The sequence below is a fragment of the Motacilla alba genome, chromosome 2 (genome assembly GCF_015832195.1).
Source record: "Motacilla alba alba isolate MOTALB_02 chromosome 2, Motacilla_alba_V1.0_pri, whole genome shotgun sequence".
NCBI classification, from domain to species: domain Eukaryota; kingdom Metazoa; phylum Chordata; class Aves; order Passeriformes; family Motacillidae; genus Motacilla; species Motacilla alba.
Window position 1 is genome coordinate 70900991 of NC_052017.1, and position 16776 is coordinate 70917766.

The following is a 16776-nucleotide window of genomic DNA, read 5'->3' on the forward strand; positions in this document are numbered from 1 at the left end:
ATTGTTTCATCTGCAAGACATGAAATTAATTTCCTGTGCTCCCTGGATCTAAAAGTGAGCTCTCTTGTCCATGTTCAAGGCAATCTTTCATAATAAATTAAAGGAAATACAGCATGTTCACAGTGTCTGGAGAAGAATTCCGTGGCAGCACATAAATCAGCAAGAAGGCTCTCCCAGAACAACTTGTTAGCAACTGATGTGGCATTTGTAGGAAGATGCCTGTGACAGTGTTCTTTCTGAAAGCAAAATAACCACTAACTATTTGCTAGAGCTTTCTCCTCCCCTGCTAAGTAAAGCATCAATTAGATGAGCACCGTTTAGAGTTGCACAGTTCAACACTTCTAATCCCTTGAAGGCTGCTCTTGTGCCTTCCCTGCATGCTTGCATAACAATTACAGGTTGCTTTTCAGCTTGAGCAATCATTTTCCTATTTAAAGAAAAACAAAAAACCAAAACCAAACCACACAGAGAAAGGAAGAAAGAGAAAGACAAAGAAAGGCTTCCCCATAAAATATATAGAAATTGGATGAGGAAGTGAAGGAGGTAGTGAAGAAGTTCATGCTCTCAAATCACCTTGAATCTAAATTTTATCTGATCAGAAACAACACTCTATGCAATGTCAAACATGGCCTTTGTGCAGTTTCCCATAGCTAATTCTGTTGGCTTATTTGGTAAGTGACTAAAAGTGGAGGGCCAGGGTCTCTCAGAGAGGGTCTGGCTCTTCAGAACAAGCTGTTCCCAAAAAAAGAGCCACTGAGATATGGTCAATGAACTGTGTGAGAGTGAGCATGCAGGGAAAAAACAAGATTCCCAGAACTTCCCAAGGTTTTGAGTTCTCTTATGTCTCTCCACCTGTTTTAGATCAGAACAATTAGACTTACAGACACCTAAGAGATTATTGTGGAAATATGAGGTATTTTTTCAGTTTTATGATTTATGGGCACAACACATTCATATCTTGTTCAGATACTCATAGATGTTCCCAGCTGTGCTTTGGCCTCTACAGCTGTGACATGATTTGCATGGGCTGTTTCTTTCCCTCCAAGTCCTTTTCACATGAGGCAGCACTGTTGTTACAGATGGAGACAGTCAGAGATCAAAATTAATATGGAATTCTCAGTTGTCCCACAGCTGTTACTGGGGCTACAACACAGCATCAATTGATGCTTGATAAATTGTGGGGCTTGAGAGACACACCAAATTCTCTGCACATTCAGAACGCACATTCACCCACTGAAAAAGGAAATTAATTTCCCTTGGAGACTGACAACTCACTTTTCTGCTAGCTTTCAAAAGGTTTATACATTTGGGCAAGATCTAAAGTCATCTGCTGTATCCAAGAGGCCAGAACATCCCTATGGAAAGAACAGGCATACAAGGCTGCAAAACTTGTCTATATTTGAATCAGAGTTCTGAGACAGAAAAAAAGAAAATACAAATTTGTACACCTGCTTTAAAACACCTACCTAAATGCAAAGCTGTAGTAAACCAGGTCATAGCAATGTGCATGCTAATAAGCATCCTGTTGTGCTATCAGAAGGTTCAGGAGGAATCATGAAAAGCATTTAATGTTCCCTTTTCTATCCCTTCACAGCATGTGATTATAGTCAAACCCCACTCTTTTTTTTTAATAGACTTAGAATAATGCAAATGGTCTTTTTAATTGTTCATGAGATGTCATTAAATTTTTCTTTTTGGCTTAGAGTTCATTCTTTTAATCAGCTGTTTGGTCCCTTCCAGACAAATGTAAAGGCTGCATAGTTTCCTTTATTTTTTTTTCTTTAATAGAAAATGCAACTTCAAAGTGAAATGATTAGAGATTTTAATTTTTGAAAGAAACTTACTCTTGGGGGGTTAATTAGCATTTAAAAATGGACTTTTGTTATCAAAGCTAAACTATATGACCTCAGCTTTATGTATTCATTGTGAATTCAGATGCTCCTGAAAGAGTCTGATTTATGATAAATTATTAATTTTTTCCACCTTCATTTTCCTGCCTGCAAACCCTAACCATGGATCAACATTTTAAAAAAACTAGGAGAATTAAGATCCTATTCCTAGAAGAAAAGGATACATTTCAATAGACAAAGTGGTATGAGCACCACTCTTTTTATTCCTTCTTTACTCTAAGAAGGGTAAGAGAGCACTTCTCAAACTCCTTTTAGAATGAGAAAAAAGGTTCTCAAAATCAGCTTTAAAACAAAAACTGTACAAATGTTCTGTTTAAGTAGAAACAGTTGTAGGAACTAGAAGGAACACTATTGGCAAATGTAACAGAGTTGGTCCTCAGAATATGAGATGCCAGGTTTATTAAGAGCCCTCCCAAATATCCATCAGTTCTGGGAATGACAGGAGAGGCAGCATGTCCCCAAAGCTAGGGAAAGGTTAAAACACCCGTAAGTGACAAGGTCATGAATACTACAGAAAGAAAACAAATATTTAACTCCTGTGGAACAAGCAACATCTGTGTCTGTTTCCAGTGATTGGATTAGAAACTTAAAGGATCCCATTTTATAGGAAGTTTCAGTCTTATAAATACAACCCTTGCAGCTTTATCCCAGTTCTTGTGCCATGTCACAGCACAGTCAAAAGCTAGGCCTAGAAAAGAGCTGAATTGTGTTTTGGTGTTACCAGCATGCTCAAACCCAAGCAAAACAACTGGCCATGCACTATTTGCTGAAAAGAAATCTGGTTATCCTCAGAGATAAATGAAAGCCAAATTAGCTCAGCTACACCCCGCTATCACTGTGATCAAATACATTTCTTTATTTAAGCTTTCTTCTCTGCTTCTTATGTTGTTGTAGGGGGGTGGGAGGGCACAGGTATTTTTTATTTGGGTTTCTTTTTGTTTTGTTTGCAATTTTTTTGCTCGATTTATTGGTTGGTTTGTGGTTTGGTGTTTTGGTTTTTTTAAACCTGTTTTTTTCCAAAACTACTTTGAAAATTCCAGAAGTCTGGCTTTAAAATCTCTGGACTGCCATTTTATCTTTCAGGGGTCTATGAATGCTGGCAAATTTGTTTGCTGCATTTTATCTTCTTGTTCAAAGGTAATTAAGTTTTTGTTTTGTTGGGGGTTTTTTGTTTGGTTTTTTTTTGTTTGTTTTTTTTTTTTAAAGACACTCCAATTTTCAGGACTAAAAGGCTGGTGAAGAAATGAGTGGATTGAAGTAGTAAGCAGATCCAATACTGTAAAAAATATCCCTACTGAATCTCCACTGGTAGATGAAGCATTTGGCAGGCATCTTGTGATTGCTTCCACAGAGACAGGGCAGCAGACAGGTGACACTAAAGGTTAAGCCCCCAAAACACTGAGGTGACCTGTGAGTAGGCCATGTTCAGGAGCATAGACAGACACCTACAGATACACCTCACGGAGTCCATGAAGACATCAGGTGTGCAGGAACACATTACTATCACTGGATATCAAGTACATCACTTTAGCTTGAAACAGAAATAGAACTTAATCACACAAGCATTATTTTAAAGATGCAATTTCTGCTGGGAGAAAAACTGATGAGGGTGCAAACTACAGACTGTTGCAGATACATATTTACCTGGCTGACATTTCCAGTAATCATCCTGCAGGCAAATAAATCAGAGACATAGACTACATTTTTCTCACCTAGATACTAATTTATTTTTTTCTTCTATATAGAGAATTTCTCATTTTGACATATTTCTATCATGTCACAAAGCAAATGCAATTTCCAGGAATAGTACATCAATTTTCAAAATTCTTATCTATAGATTAAACTTGCTAGCCCAACCCAGAAGCATTCATTTAGATTAGTTACATTGTCTGAAATAAGACAAAACATATCTGTATGTCTGATTTACAGCCTTTTGTGCATAAAGATTATGTTAATAGGGTCACCATAATACAGGAGCGATCAGGCAACTTTCTCCAGGGTTCATAAGTACCTGAACAAATTCCATATAAAATCTGTAATAGTCTTTGTTTCTGTGAAGAACATTAAAATTCCCATATTTTTAGTACTGTAGAGTATTTGAGGTGTTTCACTGAAACTGCTCACTTTTGTTCTACCTGTTATTGCAGACTTCTGAAATCCTGCTACCTAGGAGCAGAAATTTATAAACTGCTCAGGGTGCCTATAAAGCAGCCTCTGCATTGCTTAAGAACAAAATTAATCTAAAACCTTGCTGAAAGGGCTAAGGCACACTCCATGATACAGTCATGCTTTTTTAAGTAAAAAAAAGGAAGCTTTCCTTATTAACACTGCCACTCACAAATTTCTAATACACCACTCCCCACTCCAACAGGCCACAAATGCAAAACTGGGAGCTGAAATCGTTTCCCACACCGAGATTCCACTCTCACTGGAAAACCAGCTCTGCGTCAGCTTGGTCCATCCACAGCTCTGACTCAGCTGTGGGACACAGGCCACAATCTGAGCTCTGCTGACCACAGCACTGTCCTGTCCAAGCCTTAAAACACAAGGGGATGATAAACACATCCATCCTTCCTCAAGCTGTGTCTGTGGCATAGGAAGACAGCAGTATATTGAAGAGCACTACATAACAAAGCAGGTCAGGAAACATTAAAATGCTGAATTTTCCACAGTATAATGAGGAACTTTTATCTTTCAACATCAGACACCCTAACAAACCTTTCATGATTTCATGTGATACTTCTAGCGTGTCTATTGTAGCGTCCAAAGTGCATGCTGCAGGCAGCAAAACCATGGCTCGACCCTTTAGGCACTAATTTATGGAAGTGGTTTCTGAACTCCTGCCTTGGTAAAAGTAGGATGCATTTTCCTCAGCACTTCTACTGAATTTGCTAAGATGAATGATAAACTCTGCTGGGAGAGAGACACCTGTAGTGGCATTATCACCTGTGCTTTAGGTGACTGACAAAACATAGACCTCTTTTCATGCTGAGTACATCATTTGAAATAAGCCTCAAACATCTTAATATTCACACTTTGAATATGTTTGAATCTGTTTTCAGTATCACAAAATCCAAAGCTCAGTCTACATGTTGAGAATATAATATCTTCTCAATAGAGAAATCTCCTGTTTTAATGTCTCTAAGCTCATTACAAGTCACAGTCACAAGCTCATTAGTCATTAATTGTATATTTTTAATTAATTGGGACATATTGGCAGATAGCAAAATCTGAATTAAGACAGCCTATAATTACTATAACAACAAAGCCACAGAATTCATCAGCAAACCAGGAAAAGACGCAGCCTATTCTAACTACTGTTCTAGCTACTCAGTAATAACTTGCAAGTATTTTCTTACAGAGGTATGGTAATTCAGATAAGAAACACTGATTAAGGCTTTAGCAATTATTTTCTTGGAGGGGATTTAATGTTTTGTGGTGCACCACGTTACTATTAAAAGAGAAAGCATAGATTTTTCTCAAAAAAAAGGTAAAGTAATTTTTATTTTATAGGTTTTACACCAAAATGTTTTGGAAAAATACCATCTCTTGCATTATACAATTGTCTGCTAATAATCTTAAGGGATAAATAACAGTTTCCAACTCAGTAACACCTCCTAATGTAACAGCATCACCTTCAAATCTTCCCGCCTCTTTATGGTCTTCATTTTTGTTTTCCCTAGTTTGATTTGAAGCTTCTTACTTTCTTCCACTAAATATTTGTATAGTACCTTACAGCACAAGATTGCAGGCTTGACTGGGATTTCCAGATCTTACTCAGAGATTACCAAAATAATAGCAAAGCTTATTTGACCTTGGATTTCTACTCTTCCCATGCTTACCTCCTACAATAGGCAGGTAAATATTCCCATCCATTTTATGGGCAAAGCACTATAAAGGCAACTTATTTGAAAGAGCTCACCAAAAAACCCTCTGTGAGAGTGAGACAGAAAAGAGACCACCTGACTTACAGATATGCAAAGCTGCCAACAGCACTAACATGCCTCTCCTGTAGACTCAGCTACCATCTGTGTGCTTCATCCTCATTAATACAAACAGAACTTCAGTACCTGACTCAAGGTTTTTCTGAGATTCAGCTCTGTTGGGAATTAGAAAAGACAGATGCCACAGGCTGTGCAAGTATGTGAGAAACACCACAAGCCAAGTAAAACTCCACACAAAGACAGAAAGTACTTATCAGGTGGCAGGCAGAAGGGAGATTTCTTGAACAACCCAGCATCAAACACATATTAAGACTGCAGATTTAATAGGCCAATTCCCATGTAGAATTATAGCTGGAAAAGGTAAGCCTAAATGAGTTAAGATAGGCTGAAGGACAGTGATGAACTGCATTTAGAATTATTAATAAAAAGGTTCACTTGCAATTGACACCACAAGTAGCTGGAGTCATGGACATTTCTGGTATGCTACCTACTTGGGTAATGTCCTAGTATACTTGCTGAAAAAAAGTTTTTAAAACAGGGAAAAAGAACATAGAAAGGAGGAAGGAAAAGATCTATCTCTATGATGACCTAAAAACCAAAACCAAGCCACTCAGCCTGCGCTCCCACAAAGACCACAGCTATCCTAAAGGCTCAGGCATTATCATCTGAGGGATCCAATAGCAGCAGTTACAGCCCTTCATAAGCACTGAATATCACATTGGATTTTGTAGATTGTTTTCAAACAGGAAAATAATGGCACAGAGTAGGCCTTAAGATTCTAATGAACACAACTTGCAAACAGGAGAGGGATACCAATGAAAATCAATTTTTATGCTTAGTTAGCAGTCATCACAGAGACAGTTGTTAAAATACAGGCGTAAATTGTCAGTAAGTGAAAGAAACAGTAGAAGATTCATTCAGGCTGTTTGGAGGAGAAAAAACGCCAACAACAACACATCTCACTGGTCTCTGACAACTTTTCTACCTGAACAGATAGGGATTTGGAATTAGATCATGCAGAGGTATGGAAAGACAGAGTGCTCCCCTTCTGTACAAGGTTAATTTGTGAGAGACTACGCTTCAAGGGAAGTTTCAAGGGAAGTAGAGAGTAGGAAGTTGCTGCCTGGATTTTCCTGGTTATCTTGGAGGATGTTGCAGAAGGATCGCTCCAGCCAAATAATTTGAGCAGTCTTAATGAAAGCCTTTGGGGATTGCTTTCTGGCCCCTGTGGATGGAGAGCACCCATCCCTACAAGAGAAAGTACACAGCTGCCAAGGATCCAGAGCCAGACACTGGTAAGGGAGTGACCTTAGATTTCAAATTTAGATTAGCTGGAAGAGGTTTAGAGTCCAAAAGTTCTCCTTCCTAAAAGGATGTTTTGACCATTCCTTAGGCTCAAAATTGTCTTTCCTTCTCCTCCTCCTCGTCCATGGGAGATCTCTGAGCAAAATAGCTCTCAGTTACCTGGATTAGACAGTGCCCTCACTTCAAAACTTGGCTTTTCCACTTATTATTGAAGGAAACTGCGCTTGAACCACTTCACAATGAGAAACTGAACATCATCCATGCATTAACACACCAATCTAAACACTAAGCTCTTTTGCAAGATGATCTGCCATTTGTTCTTTCCCAATAAAATCCATTTTAGAAGCAAGCGGTAAACACGAGTGCATTTTGTAGGTAATTCTCATTTTTCAGTGTTCTTTGGGTATCATTTGAACAAAGTCATTTGGAGAGTTTGACAGCAAAACACTTCAAAATGTTCCCATCACTGATTATTCTAATAAATCTTATTATTGTTGTATCACATTTTTCTACTGAAAGGAAACAGTGAATTTCCAGACAGTTCTAATCTATTGTGAATTTTAGTTCTCTGAAAGCTCCAATCCATTCAAATGTCCCTGGCAGGCAATTCTATTCTTTCTGAAGAATTAAAGATTTTGAAGGTGCTCTCAGAAAAACCCTAGCAATTAAGCACTCAAATTTCTATTGGTCCTATACCAAGGCTTGTTTATTTTCATCTAGACTAACCTAAAAACATTCTTGTAGTATTTTCACTCATCCTCCCAAATCAGTGCAACACAACATAATCACCTTTTTCAGTCTCCAGCAATCTACAATTGAAAAAGCCTTTATAATCACTGCATTTAAAGATCTCCACTGCTAGCAGTCAAAATGCAAGCAAACAATGTGATGGTTCTGATTTTCCACATCAATCTGATCTTGCTGCATTTCAAAGAAAAAATGTAGTTCAGATCTGAGTTCAAGTGAAACCTTCCTTGCCTTTAAGGTTTGGAGAAAAAAAATCCAAAGGAAAACACCACTAGAAAGTTTCTGCCTTGTTTTCAACCTTAAGTTATTAGTGATGAAGTGCACTAGGCATTAGATATAGATCAAATATGAATGCAATTCTGTTGAAATAATGAGAACATGATACAGCTTAGGACAACTTTCTATTTTTAATCTAGATTTATGAAACTTATGGAAAGGTAGGCTGTACTTGGCCTGATACAAATCTATTCTACATATTCACCTAAACAAAAAAAAAACCCCAAAAACCTAATTTCACTTAATAATTTAAATTATCACCAATTCAGTGTTTTGCGTTATATGGTTGAGATGTTGGGGACATTTTTAACTGATATCTTTGAGCCCTCAGCTAGATTTACTTTATCATCAGGACACAAACTCTGAACTATTTTTGTAAATGTGTGGTTGTACAACAGGTTAATTTTTCAGTCCTGTGGAGAAACTGTAGAGAATAGAAACAGTTTAAAAGGCAATTTTTGTGACAGAACGTCTCCCATTCTAAATGTCTTATACAACAAGATACCTGTGTATGAATATGCCTGTAACAAAATGGAACCTACAGTAGATACACATTATTCGCATTACTCTTCAGTATTTACACATCAGAGAAACAAATTGCTTGAAGAATGTTTGGCCTGTGTAAATGGATAGCATTCCATTGACTTTAGTGGAGTTCTGCAACTTACATCAAAACATCATTTCAGATGATTCTGAGCTCTCAGTTACACGCATAATGAGAATGAAGTCTGTCATGAAACATGGAAAACCTTTCGTAAAAAAAAACCCCAAAAAAACATACCTGAAAACTGAACTGCCTACAACAGATTAAACAGGAGAGAAAGATACAGTCATGGCTTTCTCTATGCTTTGTGCATAAGTAGCTTCTCAAGAAGTTAAGTTTCAGCATACATTGTGCAGGTTTTGAATAGGATCTTGTTTCCTTTGTGTCTTTAGCACCTCTTGGTGGGATCTGGAAAAATTCAGGATCCCTAATGCATTTCCTCACAGGTGGTTTAATTTCCATCCTGTTTATGAAGCCTCACATGTTCATGGAACAGATGAGCAAGATGAACCATTATAAATACATTCATGATGTAACATTAATTATACACAGTGTAGCCTCATAAATTGCTCTATTCCATGATCAGTGGTAAGTTGTTCTTCAAAATATCAGGACTAGGTATCCCCCATGAGCAGGTATCTCAGTAAAAGCTGAACTATTTTTAGTTACTACATTAGACTTGCAATGATTCATATTCTTGGGCATTTTTAGCCTGGGAGAAATAAAAAAGCATAGATTTAGAAACAGCAGCAGGATTACAGGGCTTTTTTTTTTTTTTTTTTAGCTTCACTCAGAGAACCAAGGGCAACTATATTCTAACAGTTGTTCTCAACTCCACTGACTGGTGGTGGCAATCCCCACCCGTAAGCAGTGGTGGGGATTTTTGGTCACTGTACTCATCCGTCGTAGCTTATCCCGGCTAGGTGGTGTCAGGCTGCCACAGTCCCCTCTCTGCTCCACTGGTCTCCCAGCTGCCAGAGAAGGCACGGCGCAAAAACAGAAGCAGCAGTCACGGATCCTGGGGTACTTTTATTTGATGTTACCGCTCCCCTTTCTGCTTCTCCAGGACCCCAAACTTGGGGCTGACAATAGCTTATATACTGGGGGAAGGTCGCAGCAGAGGATACAGAATTCAACAAATCAGGAGAACTACAGATGACATACAAGGCAGGCATTCAAATCTCCAGCAATAAAGAATCCCAAGGGAAAAGAACAGTCTAGAGAAATGCTGAATTGACAGAGAAGTTTCTCGAGAAGGCAGTTCTCTTAAGGAGACAATGGCATTTCCTGCCAGAACGGGTAAATGAAGTTCTGGGAGAAGAGCCGGAAACCAAAGGGCAGCACAAGGAGATTACAAATCAAACAATAGTCATATTAATCAAACAAAACACATCCCTACAATCCATCATACCCACAGAAGGCTGGTAGGCACCTATGTCTCACAAGACCCCAAAATCCATTGCAGTGGATGCAGACACACACAGCAATTGGGAAAGAACCTTCTGTCCTCTTTCTTTGGCTTCTTGAGGAAGACAGAACTTGGGATAATCTGTATTCTTTTAGAGGTACTCATCTTTTTGCCTCTACCACCACACTCCCCTAATGTCTTGTGTAACAGACTTACCACAGCTAACTAAAATGGATCAGTTTTACAACAGCAAATGCTAGTTTGCCACCTTGAGCTCCCCAGCTACCAGCACTGGGGCTGTACATCTCCCTGGGTCACACAGCATCCTTCCCTGGCAGGCAGCCCAACAGCTGAGAAATAGGGGCAGCCATGAACCTCAGAGAACCAGGCAGCTAACCTATTGCAGTGACAGATACGCCCTTCCAAAAGTCTCAGCAGCAGGTTTACAGCCAGGAGCACACAAATCATTTTCCCACACAAATAAATAAATTAATAAATTGCAACCATTTTCTGACAACCTTGGAATGTTTTTGTTTTCAACAAAATCTTGCTTTGGTTTTGTTTTCTTCTAACCCAGAAAATTTTGTTCCCTGATCAGCTCTATTTATTTCCTTGTATCCTGCCTGTCCTCTCTGATGTGTATTTATTCCCCCTAGGTTACTTTTATTTGTTTACTACCTAGCAGAATGAAGCATTACTCTTAGCTGGGAGATGCAGGAGGTATTGTAATGTGAACAAGTAATTACTATTATGAATATTTAATAAGGAATAGGATGAGCCTTGTCTAATACACACAGCCATGTCTTAGTCCCTGTGTAAGAAGACACGTGGTCAGAATTCATATTCTCTGTCTTGTTCTCAGAAAGAATTTGAAAAAAGAGCAAACCAGAGCTATTGCATGACAGAAAACGTTCTGGCTGGATGTGAATCCTAAAACACAGAGAAACAGCAGTCAGCCAGCACAATCACACTTCAATTAATTCAGGGAGCCACAAGTGGGCTGCTCTTTACAGAGAAGCTAGCCAGGGGCTGAGGGTGACACAAGGCAGGCATGGGCAGTGTCCTTATTGACAAGGACTGCAGTACTGCAGGATGCTGGACATGGAGAGCAGAGGTGCTCTGACCAGCGCCACTAAGCAGGCTCAGCCAATAATCCAGATCACCGAGCCAGCCTAGAGGGATGCAGCAGGCCTGAGGTCAAGCCAGGAAGGCAATATGTCAGATCAGGTCAGGATTAGCAAAGTCCATGAACAGCCACAGGCACAGATGCAAAGTAGTCAAGCCAAGGACTAGGGGCAAGAGGCTGAGCAAAACCAAAACCCCTGGGTAAGAGATGGGCTCAGGGAAAGACACCTCCCAGCCTGTTCTCACACAGCTCTTCACAGCAGCACAGGCACACTGCATCAGATCTAGCCTTCAGCACAAGGGTCTGTATTCTGAGAGCCCTGAGAAGCTGTGCAGCCTTCCACAAACCTGAACGCTTCCTCTCTACTGTGGTCTCTCTCTCTGAGGAAGAGCACTCCTCAGGAGGGACACCTGTTTGGATTGGTCACTGAAAGTATTCTGCAGCCCTGTGTATACCTGTAGTGATGAATTTAACACATTCCCAGGAATATGAGCAGCCTTGCACAATATTCTTCAGGGTAAGAACTTTTTTTTCTCCCTCTGTTTTAATTAAGCTGCACATTGTGTTCTAATAAGCTCTGATGCTGTAGGGTCAGCCATGGGCTCTGAAGCATCATTTACAAGTGAAGTTTTGTATCACAATGAAAACCCACCATCTCAACACAAAAGCACTAACAAAGGTAGCAAGATAGAAAGAAAATTGGAGCCAAGTACTTTGCTGCAAGGTCAGGCCCTTTTGGAAGCTATGATGAACTTCAACCCCTAATTAAAACCAAGATATGCTAGTTTGTTTTGGTAGCAAAAATACCATAGAGAGACTAAATATACAGCAGGCCATCAGCTCTTGTCTAGACAGCAATTAACACCTGTGGTTTTTTGTGCAGCTTCTGCCCAATAACTGTTCAGTTCACAGGCTACAAAAATAATCCCATATGTCATGCACCTACTTCCAAATAAACCTTTGGTACTTCTAGTCCCCAAAATTCTTATGCAAGAGAAAAGTAAAGAACTTAATAGAGCTCCAAAGCATAATTTATTATGAAAATTTAATTTGATTTAAAAAAAAGCATTTGCAAATAAATGACAATTACTAACAAATTAAATCCAATACATATGACACTTCCTGTGTGAGATTCCAACCTAATTTAAACTCCACAAAACAAGGGAGACAAACTAGGAAATGCTGAGACTCTAAGCTCACAGAATTTGGTGTTGTTTGCAAGATTTTCAAAATCTCCACATGAGCAGGATTTTGTTACATGCTCTGTATGATCTTGTTTTTCTCCCAATCTATTTTGACTACAATAAATCACAGAATAATAGAATTTTTAAGATTGAAAAAGACCTTTGAATCATTGAGTCCAACCATTAACCCATCACTGCCAAGCCCTTCACTAAACCATGTCCCCAGGTGCCATATCTACACACCTTTAAAATTCCTTCAGGAAAGGGGATTCCACCGCTTCTCTGGGCAGCTGGTTCAAATGCCTGGCCACATTTTCTCTGAAGAAATTTTTCCTAATATCCAATCTAAACCTGCCCTGGCACTACTTGAGGCTGCTTCCTCTCATCCTATCACTTGTTGCTTGGAAGAAGAGACCACCTCCCACCTTCCTTCCTTTCAGACAGTTGTAGAGTGATAAGGTTCCCCTGAGCCTTCTTTTCTCCAGCCTAAACACCCCCAGCTCCCTCACCTGTTTCTCAGCAGACCTTGTGCTGCAGACCTTTCACCAGCTCTGTTGTCCTTCTCTGGACATGCTCCAGCCCCTCAATGTCCTTCTTGCTGTGAGGGGCCCAGAACTGGACACAGGATTCAAGGTGCAACCTCACCAGTGCTAGGTAGAGGGACAATCCATACTCTGGTCTTGCTGGTTACATTATTGCTGATACACTGGCTTTCTTGGCCACCTGGGCACACTGTTGGCTCACATTTAGCCATGTGTCAAACAGCACCCCCAGGTCATTTTCTGTGGGACAGCTTTCCAACCAGCTGCCCAAAGCTTTGTAGCAAATACACACCACATAGTGGATTAAAACTCATGTTTTCCTACTGATGGTAACCAGCAATCCCAACACTTCACTATTTGTATGTCAGATCACTTCCTCCACTCCCAAAGGTAAAACTTTTTTCCAGTGAGGTCAAGGGAAAAAAAAAAACAACCACCTTTTAAATAAGAGCTTCTCACTCATTTTTATTATCTTGTGAAGGAAATAGGGTCAAATTAGAGTCCTTTATCCAGTATTTTCACATTTCAGGAACAAAACCACTACTGAGATGATGTGATTCAATACCATTGCACAAGAAAGTCTTTTGGTACATTCCGATTTTTTTTTTAACAAATGTTAACACCAAAAAAGATGAAAAATTCTTTCAAAAGTATAAATCACAATCACAGAATATTTTTAGAGCAACCTTTAAAGATCATCTAAGTCCACCCACCTGCGACACGTCAGCAACATTTTTCACTAGATCATGTTGCTCAAAGTCCCGTTCAACCTGACCATGTACAGTTCCATTGATTGAGCATCCCCAGTGTCTCTGGACACATCTGTCTCCTGTCTCTCTCCCATGTCAGTGCCTCACCATCTTCATAATAAAATATAATAAATAAAATAGGTCTTCCTTTTGTCTAATCTAAACCTATCACCTTTCAGTGTAAAGCCGTTGTAACTTGTTCTCTTCACCAATAAACAAAGTCTACCTTGTACACTGACAGCTCAAAGCCTTCTTTCCTCCAGTCTGTACAACCCCAGCTGTCTTTCCTCATAAGAGAGGTGTTCAGTCCTTTGATCGCTTTCATGACAACTAAATCTAAGCATCACAAGTTTTATAGCAAAGCTTCTGCTAATGTAGATTGTATAATCAGATCTCATTCTGATGCTAAAGAAAATTAATTTCACTGTGCCATTACAAAAATATCAGACAAACGTGCTATTCAAGAATTGGAGCACATTAGTTTTACCATGGATTTTAAACACTCCCTTACTTTTACTATCCTGACCTGTGGTTTTCTGTATATAGAAAAATTTCTGCCTTCTGGGACATGTTAGAAGTCTTTGTACCTCCAAATGTGGTGTAGTACTCCTGCTCATCAAGTAATTGACAGTGAAAGCCATAGAGTTTAAAGCAGATGATGAATAAAAACTTCTCTATCCATAGGCTCAAACCTCAACCTGTCTGCAGGTGTACCCATCCACTACACAAGAAGATATGCACCTGTATGTCAAAATCCCTGGTTTACACTTACAAAAAGAGGGATGTCTTTCACAATTTTATTAAATAATCTATGGGTGAAATCAAGACAGTACCAAGAATTTGCAGGGTTTTGAACTTTTCTGAAGTCTCTAAAAAGCTGTTGGGTTTTTTGGGTATTTCTTTGGCAATGATATTCTTTGGTTCTTCTAGAACATCTTAAATGTGGTAGCAGGAAAGAATGTACAGGCTGTCTGGTCCTTACACAACTTTCTGGAGCTACATTACACACCTTCAGGCACATAAATCACTTTGGTGAACCAATATTTCTGCAGTGGTTATGGCCACTACATTATGTGGCCATAAATGTACTCTGCAGGTGATGTCAGAGATGGCACATTTGATGCAGAAAATTCATCATGCAGTACCTTTGTTTAAGCTCTGTAGTAGAGACAGATAGGTTTGATTTTTCTTCTTTTCCTAAAGACTGCATGGGATCTGAGTTTCCTTCAATCTATGCTGGTGTAAACTAGGGGGAAATCTATTAATGTTAATAGGTTTTCATTTACATGAAGTTGTGTAATTAATGGAAGGAATTATTCCATGCCTCAGTGTTTTCATCCTGTAGAATTTCACTGGCAACTTGAGCCAAACACATACAGGTTCAGCTTGACTCACTGATTCTGTCTTTCAAAGTAGTTTGGTACCTTAATTGTTAAATTCAGACCATTATATATCTTATAAATGACAAAAAACCGCAAGAACCTAAGTCACAACCAAAAGTAGTAATACAAATAGAGGTCAAAATTAAAATATAGTTCAATTGCACTTAAACAGAATGCCAGTGTTACATTTTCTCCCGAAGAAAGTAAAAAGTTTTGGAGCAAGACTCAAGAGTTGTGGATGTATGAGTCATGGCAATATACAACCTCAAAGACGGTGTAAAAATAAAATCAGGTTGTCTCTTCTTAAAATTTATTTTGGGAAAACTTTGTAAATAACTCTCATAAAGCCATAATGACTGATCTACCACTTGAATAATGAGATTATTTCATCTCTGAATTTGTTTTAGTTAAAAGCTGTAAAATAAAACAAAACAAAGCAAACAGCTGATTGTTACACTTGACCCAGACCAGTCCTACAGATTTCATTCCAATTCAGAATGCCAGTGAATTTAGAAATCCTTGACTAATGCTTCTGCAGAATTACTACTTTTATGTGATTTATTTTTCTGTGACTTCCAGACACAAATATTTTTTTTTTACAAAAATCCTTTGGAGAGTTAAGACTTAGGGCTTAAATAAACTTGGAAGACAAAAGACAGCACTATGGATATTTTGGCTGACATGCTCTGCAACAAAGCCCTGTGCAGTTGTTTCTACAACAGGCCTATGCCAAAATTTCTTCTTGGATAACAGCGTCTCTTCTAGAAAGATTTAGAATATCCAGGGTATGGGGAATCAAAATATATCTGGACTAATTTTTTTTCACAACACAAGCTATTATTGTCACTAAGGCATACTTAGTGTTTCCATTATGTATCCTTGTTGGCCTGTTTAGGAATAGCTTCTCACTTATCTCTCGGGTTGTAGGGTTTTTCCCATTCATCTCATCATGTCCCCGAAGATTTTCAACTGTAGCAAAAACCAGGACAACATTACCAAATCTCACATTCGAGCAGTTACTTTCCCTTGATTGCAAACATTGCATTTGGCAGAGTCAAAATTCATCCTCCTCAATGTAGACCCTTTGTCCAATTGCTCTGGATAGGTACTTGTCATTTACTACTTCATATATTAAGACATGGGCAAATTTTACCAAGAGCATTTGGTACATCTGATTTCCAAGCAATAAACATCTATCCAGTTTTTCCACTGAAAGCATGTTCTGCTTTAAAGTCATTATCAAAGTCCCCCAATAAAATGTCTCATAGATAAAGCCTTCATTGACAATCTCCTTATTAATCACTTTTTAATATGGACTACATTGACCACAAAATTTAACTGTCTGAAATGACAGCCTCTTTTACAGGCTATGTCAGAAATATCTTACAAAACTCTGTAACAAAATTTATATACAATATCAGTTTTTCTGCCTTGGCAACCCAGTAACTTGCAATCTTGAAAGCACTTGGTACAGCAAAGGCCACAGCTACTCATGGAGAACTGACATGGGGTTCAAGCACATCCCACTCTTAAAGAATTAAAAGTCACAATATATAGTTCATCTGTTGCTGTAACTATCACACCAAAACCTGGGATCCACAAACCTCCCAATTTCTTTCTGTTATAAAATTTTAAATGAGAAATCCAACTATAACAATT